Source organism: Hemitrygon akajei, chromosome 9, assembly GCF_048418815.1.
Source record: "Hemitrygon akajei chromosome 9, sHemAka1.3, whole genome shotgun sequence".
NCBI classification, from domain to species: Eukaryota; Metazoa; Chordata; class Chondrichthyes; order Myliobatiformes; family Dasyatidae; genus Hemitrygon; species Hemitrygon akajei.
In genome coordinates, this window is record NC_133132.1 from 25,600,317 (window position 1) to 25,613,418 (window position 13,102).

At 44.8% G+C, this 13,102-nt stretch overlaps 1 long non-coding RNA gene across 1 annotated transcript in view; it reads right to left on the reverse strand.

Moving 5' to 3' along the window:
• LOC140732941 (uncharacterized) overlaps window positions 1-13,102 on the reverse strand; it is a 60,506-nt gene that overhangs the window by 42,295 nt on the left and 5,109 nt on the right. The gene's annotated exons all lie outside the window — the stretch shown is intronic.

Sequence of the window (13,102 nt, forward strand, 5' to 3'; positions counted from 1 at the left end):
CACTCAGTACTGTGTGTGGTTCAGTGTCCCAGCCACAACCTTCACACGGCTCTGCTTGTATGTCCATCTTTGCTGTTCGTGACCCATGTACATTGTTTCTCAAAGATGTAGAGCACTACAGCACAGCAGCAGGCCTTTCAGTCCATCTAGTTTGTACCAAACTAGTCCCATCAACCTGCACCTGGACCATAGCCATGTACTTATCCAAACTTCTCTTAAATGTTGGAATCAAACCCACATCCACTGGCAGTTGTCCTGCACTCAAGGGTGGTAAATTACACCATGTTAATGGGTAATACAGATTTTATCAACTCAAACTCTTTCATTAAAACTTTTAACTAAGCTGTAAAATAGAAAACATTTCGTTGTCAAAGTTACCTCCTGAATGCTGTGGATAACATAGGGAGGAGAAAAATTTCTCATCCAAGGCCCTCTCCAGATTCACCTGTGTGCTGTAACTGAGAAAATTACACACCAGCACCTTTCCTGCTGTTAAATGGGGTGGGACGTGTGTTGGAAGTGGAGAGGGCAATATTATTAGGTTGGTAAGGGAGGAGAGACAATAGTTCCATTGAGTAGGATTGGGTTCCATATGTTACTTTTCCTGCTCCTAAGTCCCCAGGAATCAGCTGATAAATAGAAAGCATTGTCTGTCATATTTCATAGGATGCCCGTCACTGTCTGGTTGTGCACACTAGAATGGGAAAACCCCACAACATCCACCTAGCCAAGATCTGTAACAACTTCTTCAGTTTCAGTGTAATCACCTCAAGGAATAGAAATGTGGCTGTCCTCTCTTCTTCTGATAACCCCCCCCTCCATATTTTGGCTCATCTCCAGGGGATTCCCTCCCCTGTCCAATGTACACTGTCTTGTCTCTCCACTTTCACACACTCCTCCTTCCCAACCCCATTGTAAACAGCCCCTGAGACAGTGTTTGAGCTGCAGGTACTGAATGAGTGACTGCTATTAAATATGCAAGATCAATTTCAGAAATTATGAGGGTTTTATGGTTTGTATTGCCTCATTGATTGGAGCTGTTAAGAATTCAAGGATAATCCTGTTTTGTCCAGGAACATTTTATTGAATATTCTGCAATTTTTTATTATGGTGCAATTAAAGTTTTTTTTTGTTTTTAAGGAACTATGTTCTAGGCTATAAGATGTTGCAGCAGAATTAGGCCATTCAGCCCATCGAGTCTGCTCCACCATTCTTTTATGGCTGATTTATTATACCTCTCAATCCCATTCTCCTCCCCCCCCACCCCCCAATAACCTTTGGTGCTCTTATTAATCAAAACCCATCAACCTCTGCCTTAAATATACCAAATGACTTGACCTCACAACCGTCTTTGGCAAAGAATTCCACAGATTTACCTTTCTCAGGTGAAATTAATTTTTCCTCATCTCTGTCCTAAATGGACGTCCCTCAATTCTAAGGCTGGGCCCTCTGGTCCTAGACTCTCCCACTATGGAAACATCCTCCCCACATCCACTCTACCCAGACCTTTCAATATTTGATAGGTTTCAATGAGATTCCCCCCCCCTCATTCTTCTAAACTCCATTGAGTACAGGCCAAGAGCCATCAAATAGTCCTCATCCATTAACCCTTTCATTCCCAAAATCATTCTCGTGACCCTCGTCTGGACTCTGTCCGATGTCAGCATGTCTTTTCTTAAATAAGGAGTCCAAAACTGCTCACAGTACTCCAAATGAGACCTCACCAGTGCCTTATAAAGCCTCAGCATTACATCCTTGACTTTGTATTCTGGTCCTCCTAAAATGAATGCTAACATTGTATTTCTCTTCCTCATCACCAACTCAACCTACAAGTTAATCTTCAGGGAATGTTGCACAATTACTCCTTTGCAAGTCCCTTTGCACCTCTGATTTTTGAGGTTTCTCCCCATTTAAAAAAAATCTATGACTTTATACCTTCTACCATGGTGCATAACTATACACTTCCCTACACTGTATTCTATCTGCCTCTTCTTTGTCCATTCTTCTAATCTGCCTAAGTCCTTCTGCAGACTCCCTGCTTCATCAACATTACTTGCCCCTCTACGTATCTTTGTATTGTCTGCAAACTTGGTCATAAAGCAATCAATTCTATCACCCAAGTCATTGACATATAAAGAAGTGGTTCCAATACAGACCCCTGAAGAACATCACTAGTCACCAGTAACCAATCAGAATAGGCCCCCTTTGTTCCCACTCTGCCTCCTGCCAGTCAGCCAATCTTCTATGCATGCTATCTTTCCTGTAATACCATGGGCTCTTGTTAACTAACCTTGTGTGGCACCTTGTCAAAGGTCTTCTGAATATCCAAGTAAACAACATCCACTGACTCTTTTGTCTACCCTGCCTGTTATTTCCTCAAAAAATTTCAACAGATTTATCAGATAAGATTTACCCTTAAGGGAACCTTTGGCCTATTTTGTCACGTTCTGTTTCTAACATCTGCCTCTGAAGTCAGGCTAACTAGCCTATAAATTCCTTCCTTTTGCCTCCCTCCCTCATAAAGAGTGGAGTGACACTTACAATTCTCATACCACCAGAACCATTCCAGAATCTTTTGTTTCTTGTAAAATCATTACTAATACCTCCATAATCTCTTTAGGTACCACTTTCAGAATCCTGGGGGGTAGTCCATCTAGTCAGGTGACTTATCTATCTCAGACTTTTCAGCTTCCCAAGCACCTTCTCCTTAGTAATAGCAACTACATTCATTACTGCCCCCGGACACACTCAAATTTCTGGCATACTGCTGGTGACATGCAAAATACTTGTTAAGTTTGTCTGGCATTTTTTTTGTTCCTCATTACTACCTCTCCAACATCATTTTCCAGTGGTCCAATATCCACACTTGCCTTTCTTTTACTCTTTATGCATCTGAAACATTTTTGGTATCCTCTTTAATATTATTGGTTAGCTTACTTTCATATTTCAACTTTTCTCTCCTTATTGGTTTTTTAGTTGCCTTCTGTTGGTTGTTAAAAAGCTTCCCAATCCTCTAACTTCCCAGTAATGTTTGCTATATTGTATACCCTCTCTTTTGCTGTTATGCTGTCTCTGACTTCCCTAGTCAACCACGGTTGCTTCATCTTCCCTTTAGAACACTTCTACATCTTTGGGATGTATCTGTCCTGCGCTTTCCAAATTGTTCCCAGAAACACCAGCCATTGCTGCTCTGCTGTCAACCCTGATCATGTCACCTAGTGTGTCAACCACAAGCTGCTCTAAAAATCCATCTCGTAGGCATTCTACAAATTCCTCCTTTTGATATCCAGCACCAATCTGATTTTCCTGATCTATCTGCATATTGAAATCCCCCATCACTATCATGACATTGCCCATTCTACATGACTTTTCTATCTCCCGTTGTAACTTGCATCCCACTTTCTGACTACTGTTCAGAGGCCTGCCTATAACTTCCATCACCCCTGCAATTTCTTAACTCTACCCACAAGGATTTTACATCTGATCCTATGTCACCTCTTTCTAGTGATTTGATTTCATTTTTTACCAACAGAACCACCCCATCCGCTCTGCCTGCCTGCCCTTTTGATACAATGTGTATCCTTGAATGTTAAGCTCCTAGCTATAATCTTTCAACCACGACTCAGTGATGCCCACAACGCCACACCTGCCAATCTCTAAATGCTTGACAAAATCATCTACCTTATTCCGATTGGTGCATGCATTCAAGTACAACACCTTCAGTCCCGTATTCATCCCCCTTTTCAATTTTGCTCCAAGTCACACTTCAACTCATCCCACTGACTGCAGTGTTGCCCCATCATCTGCCTCTTTTTCCCTCAAGGTCTCATTATGTAATGCATCGACTTGTACACCAATTGCCCTGACCCCAGCCCTATCACTCTGCTTCCCATGCCCGCTAACTTAGTTTAAATCTTCCCTAACAGCTCTAGCAAACCTGCCCACAAGGATATTGGTTCTCTTTGGGTTCAGATGTAACCCATCCTCTATTTACAGGTCATACCTTCCCCAGAGGAGATCCCAATGATCCACAAATCTGAAACCCTGTCCCATGCACCACCCCCTCAGCCACTCATTCGTCTGTACCATCATTCTATTCCTGCCCTGACTGGCAGGTGGTACTGAGAGTAATCCAGAAGTTACTACCTTTGGAGGTCCTGCTCTTCAACCTCTTCCCTAATTCGCTATAGTTTGCACAAGACCTCTACCCCTTTTCTACCTGTCTCATTGGTGGCAGTGTGCACCATAACCTCTGGCTGCTCACAGTCCCTCTTGAGAACCTTCAGCCACTCTGAGGCACCCTGGGAGGCAACACATCATCCTGGTGTCTTTATCGCGGCCACAGAATCTCCCTAACTCTCGTCTCCTATCTCTATCACTCTGCCTGACATTACCCTTCCTGCTGAGCCTCAGAGCCAGCCACAGTGCCACCAGCCTGGCTGCTGCTGAGTGCCCCTTGATGGGTCATCTCCTCAGCAGGGGTATACCTGTTACTGAGGGGAATGTCACCAGCTGCTTACTCCCTTTTCCTCTCCTGGTGGTCGCCCATCTACTGTTCGAAGCCTGCACTTGGGGTGTGAGCACCTCTGTAGAGGTTTTCAGCCGCCTGGATAGTCCTCATTGGTGGTTGGCTTGGACAATGGATGACGATCATCACAAGCCCGGGTGGCAGGTCTGGAGATCCTGAGATGCCCAGTCGTCAAGACCCCCCTTTCGGCCTCACCAGTGTTGTCCAAAGGAAACCCTATGGAGCAATACGTTTGTCACCAGCTCGGCTGCAGGGGCTGCCGGGAGGATGTTCAGTTATGTCCAACGAGGAGGCACTACATGAGGCTTGCTGTTGGAGGGGCTGTGTACTGGTGGGGAGAGACTTACACATCCAGCTATCCTTTTCGTGAGACTGCTAGCCAGCGGTGGAAGCTGAAAGTGAGGAGGACAAGCACTACCCAGTACACTACCTCACTAGACACATAACAACCATTTTGACACCAATTTTAGTTGTTAGTTACCCTGGAATTCCACATTTCACAGAGGAGCACTCCACTGCCTTAGCTCCTATGTTTGTTATACCTCTAACTTCATCCCTTTTCCTCACTTGGTTCTTTCTCGGCTGCTCAGGTGTTGTAAGTGTTGGTGTCAGGATATGAGGAGAGCAGACTGGGGGAAATCTGGTCTTTTTTTCAAATGCGGTAAGTGTCTGTGTCAGAGCTCTACCGAAGGTCGAGAGCGAGAGAGTATGAAAGGAGCAGATTCCGGTAAAGGTGGTCAATATCAGCAGTGCAGGCACAGTAACCATTGGCGTCAGAGGCCTAATCTCAGCACCAAGTAACAGGAAGGGAGGGACAAGTGGAGCAGCCATTGTTACCAGTGACAGAGTGGGAAGGCTTTGGCTGAGCAGGCTTCGGCAAGAACAGGTGGAGGCACGGGTAAGAATAGGTAAGCCTTTTTTTTACTATAGAGTAGTCAGGATGGAATGCTACTCCTGTCAGGTGTGGGAATTCTGGATAACTACGTCTGCAGGAAGTGCACCCCAGTGCTTGACTAACTGGGTCAAGGAGTTGGATGAACTCAGGGTCATTCAAGAGGCTGAAGATATTACAGACGAGACTTTTGAAGAGTACAGTCTTCAGACAGTAGGTGTGTGACCACCAGGACAGGTAAGATGATTAGGAAGTCGGTGCGGTGTTTCCCCGTGGCCAGTCCCCTCAGCGGCAAGTGTACCCGTTGGATACTGCTGAGCGGACGACCCATTAGGGCACAGCAGCAGCAGAGGGTGACAGTCCGCAGGGAAGGGTAGAGTCAGGCAGAGCAGTAGTGTTAGGAGACTTGATATAAGGGGGACAGACAGGCCACAAAAGGGACTCCTGGGTGGTGTGTTGCCTCCTGGGTGCTGGGTTCAGGACTTTGCAGAGCAGCTGCAGGATGGGGAAAGAAGCCCTACGCAGTGAGTATGTAGGGTTAGGAAATAGGCTGAAAAGAAGGATTTCCAAGGTAGTAATCTCCAAATTACTCCTGGTGCCACGCCCTAGTGCAGGTAGGAATGGGATGATAGCCCAGATGAATGAGTGGCTGAGGAAATGGTGCAGGGGGCAGGGTTTTAAATTCTTGGATTATTGGAGCCTTTTCTGGGAAAGGAGGTGACCTGTATGTTGCACCTGAACTGGAGGGGAACCAATATCCTTGCCGGGAGATTTGCTGATGTTACTCAGGAGGGTTTAAACTAGTTTTGCAGGGGTCTGGGAACCGGAGCACCGGGTCAGTAAGGGCAGGATCGATCAGTAAGGCAGATGTCAGGGGAAGTATTGAAAGGCAAAATTGAAAAAAACAGGTAGGATGGAAATAGTTTGCAGTGTGCATATTTTAATTCTAGGAGTATTATAAATAAAGGTGGTGGTCTTCGAGCATGGATCAGTACATGGAACTACGATGTTGTAACCATTACTGAAACTTGGTTGAGAAAGGGGCAGGAATGGATGATTAATGTACCAGGTTTTTGAAGCTTTAGATAGAGAAGAGGGAAAAGATGAGGTGTGGGGTCAAGGGTTTGCAATACTAATCAGGGACAATATCACAGTTGCACTCACGGGAGTCATATGGAGGGGTCAGACACTTGGCATATTTGGGTACTCAGGAATAGGAAGGATGCAATCGGCATTGATTGGATTGTACTACAGACCACCTAACAGCCACCAGGACATTGAGCAACAGATATGTAATCAGATTAAGGAAATGTATCAAAATAAAAGGGTTGTTGTTATGGGGGATTTCAACTTCCCTAATATAATCTCCTTAGTACAAGGGGTTTAGGTGGGGCAGAATTTGTTAAGTGTATCCAGGAGGGGATATGAATTGACTTTATTTCTTACATCATTCACATATATGAGTAAAAATCTTTACATTATATCTCCATCTAAATGTGCAATGTGCAATCATAGTAATTTAGAATAAATAGAGCTGTCAATGTAACATAGAAATACACTCAGATCAGTGTGAGTTGATCAGTCTGATGGCCTGGTGGAAGAAGCTGTCCCGGAGCCTGTTGGTCCTGGCTTTTACGCTGCGGTACCGTTGCTGGATGATAGCAGCTGGAACAATTTGTGGTTGGGGTGACTCAGGTCCCCAATGATCCTTCGGTCCCTTTTTACAAACCTGTCTTTGTAAATCTCCTGAATCATGAGAAGTTCACAACTACAGATGTGCTGGGCTGTCTGCACCACTCTCTGCAGAGTCCTGCGATTGAGGAAAGTACAGTTCCCATACCAGGCAGTGATGCAGCCAGTCAGGTGCTCTCAATTGTGCCCCTGTAGAAAGTTCTTGGGATTTGGGGGCCCAGACCAAACTTCCTCAACTGTCTAAGGTGAAAGGCACTGTAGTGCCTTTTTCACCACACAGCTGGTGTGTACAGACCACATGAGGTCCTCAGTGATGTGGATGCCAAGGAATTTGAAGCTGTTTACCCTCTCAATCCCAGATCCATTCAAACCCAAATAATTGTGAGGTATTGCACCGTGGTAGGGCAAATGTTTAAGATGTATAAGATGATGAGAGGCATTGATCATGTGGATAGTCAGAGGCTTTTTCCCAGGGCTGAAATGGCTAGAATGAGAGGGCACAGTTTTAAGGTGCTTGGAAGCAGGTACAGAGGAGATGTCAGGAGTAATTATTTTACGCAGAGAGTGGTGAGTGCGTGGAATGGGCTGCTGGCGACAGTGGTAGAGGTGGATAAGATAGGGTCTTTTTAAGTGACTCCTGGATAGGTACATGGAGCTCAGAAAAATAGAGGGCTATGGGTAACCCTAGGTAACTTCTAAGGTAAGGACATGTTCAGCACAGCTTTGTGAGCCGAAGGGCCTGTATTGTGCTGTGTAGGTATTCTATGTTTCTAAATGCAAGGAAACAATACACAGTTAGTGGCAAGACCCTTAACATTGTTGCTGAACAGAGAGATCTTGGGATTCAAGTTCATAGCTCCATGAAAGTGTCTGCGTAAGTCGATAGGGTGGTTAAGAAGGTTATGGAATGCTTGTTTTTACTAGTCGAGGCATTGAGTTCAAAAGTCAGGAGGTTATGTTACAACTTTATAAAACTGGTTAGGCCACATCTGGAATATTATGTAGTTTTGGTTGCCCCACTATAGGAAAGATTTGAGGCTTTGCAGAGGGTGGAGAAAAGTTTTACCGGATGCTGCCTGGTTTAGAGGGTGTGTGCTGTCATGAGAGGCTGGATAAACTTTGTTTGTTTTCTTTGGAGTGCCGAAGGCTGAGGGGAGATCTAATGGAAATTTACAAGACTATGAGAGTGGACAGAGAGTATCTGTTCCCAGGGTAGATATGTCTAGTACCAGAGGGCATGCATTGAAGGTAAGAGGGGGTAGGTTCAAAGGGGATGTGAGGGGTGAGTGTTTTACTCAGAGCAGTGGATGCTTGGAATGTACTGCCTGGTATGGTGGTAGAGGCAAATACTTTAGAGGCTTTTAAGAGGTATTTAGATGGGCACATGGATATGAGGAAGGTGGAGGGATATGGACATTGTGTTGGTAGGAGGGGTTGGATTTTTGGGTGGTTTTGATTTACTTTTTAGCTGGGTCACCACAACACTGTGGGCCAAATGGCCTGTTCTTGTCTGTACTGTCCCGTGTTCTATGATGTTACCATTCATGGTATATCTTGTACAATTAGATTTTTTTTAAATGGATCACCTCACACTTAACCAGATCAAATTCCATCAGCCATCGCTCTGCCCCGTTTACCAAAAGATCAATCTGTAGCCGAAGGCCAATTTCACTAACACACCCAATTGTTTTTAGATTTGCCTTCGGAAAATCTACAAATCTTATCTCCTGCATTCTCACCTATATACAAAGGATCCAACACTGATCACTAGAGTTCAACATCTAACCACTATGGTAACAGTGACCTGGTTCAATTCCTGCCGCTGTCAGTAAGGTGTTTGTACGTTCTCTCCAGGACTGCGTGGGTTTCCTCCGGGTGCCCCAGTTTCCTTCCACAATCCAAGGACGTACCGGGTGGGAGGTTAATTGGTCACTGTAAATTGGTCCCGTGATCAGGCTGTGGTTAAACTGGGGGTTGCTGGGCAGCACGGCTCGAAGGACAAGAAAGGCCGATTCCAAACTGAATCTCAATAAAATAGAATTTTTAAAAATGTCAGATCCATAGTTGTATTAGTATAAAGTGTCGTGCTAACCACTACACTACTGTGCTGCTCCAAATTATGGGAGCTCTAAACATGTGGGACCTCAACAAAGGCCTTGCTGATCTGGTAAATCACGTTCACCCCAGTCCTCATCAGTACATTTACTGTAGTTACCTCTCAAGTAGTCAGACTGGTTCTCTGAGCTACAGACCCATGCTAACCACTCCTGATCAATGCCTAAGAGCAGAATAAGTTTGTCCTTCCAAATGTGTTCCATTAATCCCTTTATTACTGATATTAAACGAACAGGCCTGAGATCACCTGGGCTATCCCTGCTGCCCTCCAGTAACTTGGCACCTCACCTGTGGCCAGTGAAGATTTAAACATCTCCATCCAGGCCAGAGCGACTTCTTGCTGCCTCACTCAGCATCCCAGGATAAATGTCACCAGCTGCAGGCTCAGGCTTGGTGGATTTGTCCACCTTTATGTTCACTAAGACACTTAGTGCCTTCTTTTTAGTTCTGCCCTGTAGAATTTCAGCAAACCAACTGAAATCTCCATCTACAATGTCTTTGTTATTGAATATTTTTCCATTTGCAATCACTAAGATCTGAGCCTTGTCCTCTGACTCGATACACTAATGGACTGCCTCTCTTTCCCTGGTTACTCTCTTACTCACAATATACTCCTAGAATACTGTAGATGTGGGAAGGTTTATTCCCCTCTATAGATGCTGCCTGACTTGCTCAGTCCCTCCCACAATTATTTTCACCCTTCTCCTACCTTTTTCCTGTAACCTTAGGTGCCCCTATGAATGAAGAACCTCCGTTTTAAATATACCCATTGACTTGCCCTTCACAACCACATTTAGCAAAATAGGATTCTCCTTCGTCTTACATAGCTGTGACCTTTTGTGAGCCTGTTTTGCCTCAATTACTTTAAGCACTCCCCTGCATTGTCTGTACTGCTGAAGGACCTTCCCCATTTTCAATGCCCTATTCTTACCTATTGCTTTCTTAAAAAATATCCCTCCCCATTATCTCCCTTTGTTATCCAGGGTTTTCTGGGCTTTCAGTCCTTCCCACTCCCCTGCAGCCCCTGACATCTTACAATTTCACTTTTAATAAATGCCCCAGATATAGATTTATCTGCAACAGCTCTTCCCAGTTTAACTTTCTCTGTTGATATTGAAATTGGCCTTCCTATACCAACAATTCATTTAGAAACATAGAAAACCTACAGCACAATACAGGCCCTTTGGCCCACAAAGGTGTGCCAAACTCGTCCTTACCTTAGAAATTACCTAGGGTTACCCATGGCCCTCTATTTTTCTAGCTCTACGTACCTATCCAGCCGGCTCTTAAAAGACCCTATCGTATCTGGCTCCACTACCGTCGCTGGCAGCCAATTCCGCGCACTCACCACTCTCTGTGTAAAAAAAACTTCCCCATGACATCTCCTCTATACCTACTTCCAAGCACCTTAAAACTGTGCCCTCTCGTGTTTCAGCCCTGGGAAAAAGCCTCTAACTATTCACACAATCAATGCCCCTCATCATCTTATTACATCTCTATCAGGTCACCTCTCATCCTCTGTCACTCCAAGGAGAAAAGGCCAAGTTCACTCAACCTATTCTCATAAGGCATGCTCCCCAATCCAGGCAACATCCTTGTAAATCTCCTCTGCACCTTTTCTATGGTTTCCACATCCTTCCTGTAGTGAGGCAACCAGAACTGAGCACAGTACTCCAAGTGGGGTCTGACCAGGGTCCTATATAGCTGCAACATTACCTCTCGGCTCCTAAACTCAATTCCATGATTGATGAAGGCCAATGTACCGTATGCTTTCTTAACCACAGAGTCAACCTGCAAGTCCTATGGACTTGGACCCCAAGATCCCTCTGATCCTCCACACTGCCAAGAATTTTGCTATTAATACTATATTCTGCCATCATATTCGACCTACCAAAATGAACCACTTCACACTTATCTGGGTTGAACTCAATCTGCCACTTCTCAGCCCAGTTTTGCATCCTATCAATGTCCCGCTGTAACCTCTGACAGCCTTCCACACTATCCACAACACCTCCAACCTTTGTGTCATCAGCAAATTTACTAACCCATCTCTCCACCTCTTCATCCAGGTCATTTATAAAAATCATGAAGAGTGGGGTCTCAGAATAGATCCCTGAGGCACATGACTGGTGACTGACCTCCATGCAGAATATGACCTGTCTACAACCTCTCTTTGCCTTCTGTGGGCAAGCCAGTTCTGGATCCACAAAGCAATGTCCCTTTGGGTCCCATGCCTCCTTACTTTCTCAGTAAGCCTTGCATTGGATACCTTATCAAATGCCTTTCAGAAATCCATATACACTACATCTACTGTTCTACCTTATCAATGTGTTTAGTCACATTCTTAAAAGATTCAATCAGGCTCGTAAGGCACGACCTGCCTTTCACAAAGCCATGCTGACTATTCCTAATCATATTATACCTCTCAAAAATGTTCATAAATCCTGCCTCTCAGGATCTTCTCCATCAACTTACCAACCACTGAAGTAAGACTCACTGTTTTACAATTTCCTGGGCTATCTCTACTCCCTTTCTTGAATAATGGAACAACATCCGCAACCCTCCAATCCTCCAGAACCTCTCCCATCCCCACTGATGATGCAAAGATCATCGCCAAAGGCTGAGCAAACTCCACCCTCGCCTCCCACAGTAGCCTGGGGTATATCTCATCTGGTCCCGGTGTCTTATCCAACTTTATGCTTTCCAAAAGCTCCAGCACATCCTCTTTCTTAATATCTACATGCTCAAGCTTTTCAGTCTGCTGTAAGTCATCCCTACAATCACCAAGATCCTTTTCCATAGTGAATACTAAAGCAAGGTACTCATTAAGTACCTCTGCTACCTCCTCCGGTTCCATACACACTTTTCCACTGTCACACTTGATTGGTCCTATTCTCTCACATATTATCCTCTTGCTCTTCACATACTTGTAGAATGCCTTGGGGTTTTCCTTAATCCTGTCCACCAAGGCCTTCTCGTGGCCCCTTCTGGCTCTCCTAATTTCATTCTTGAACGCCTTCCTGCTAGACTTATAATTTTTGAACTTTTTTTGAACTTTTCGTAAGCTTTGCTTTTCTTCTTGACTGGATTTACAACGCCACGTTCCTGTACCATACCATCCTTCCCCTGTCTCATTGGAATGTACCTCTGCAGAACTCCACACAATTATCCCCGAACATTTGCTGCGTTTCTTCTGTACATTTCCCTGGGAACCTCTGTTCCCAATTTATGCTTTCAAGTTCATGCCTGATAGCAGCCTCACATTTCCCCTTACTCCAATTAAATGCTTTCCTAACTTGTCTGTTCCTATCCCTCTCCAATGCTATGATTAAGGAGGCAGATTAGTGATCACTATCTCCAAAATGCTCTCCCACTGAGAAACCTGACACTTGACCAGGTTCATTTCCCAATACAGACTCTCCTCTTGTAGGCTAATCTACATATTGTGTGAAGAAACCTTCTTGAACACACCTGACAAACTCCACCCCATCTAAACCACTCGCTCTAGGGAGATGCCAATCGATATTTGGGGAATTAAAATCTCCCATCACAACAACCCTTTATTATTACTCTTTTCCAGAATCTGTCTCCCTATCTGCTCCTTGATGTCCTTGTTACTATTGTGTGGTCTATAAAGAAACACCCAGTAGAATTATTGACCCCTTCCTATTCCTAACATCCACCCACAGAGACTCCGTAGACAACCTCTCCATGACTTCCTCCTTTTCTGCAGCCATGACACTATCTCTGATCAACAGTGCCACACCCTACATCTTTTGCCTCCCTCTCTGTCCTTTCTGAAGCATCTAAAGCCTGGCACTTGAAGCAGCCATTCCTGCCCCTGCACCATCCAAGTCTCTGTAATGGCCACAACA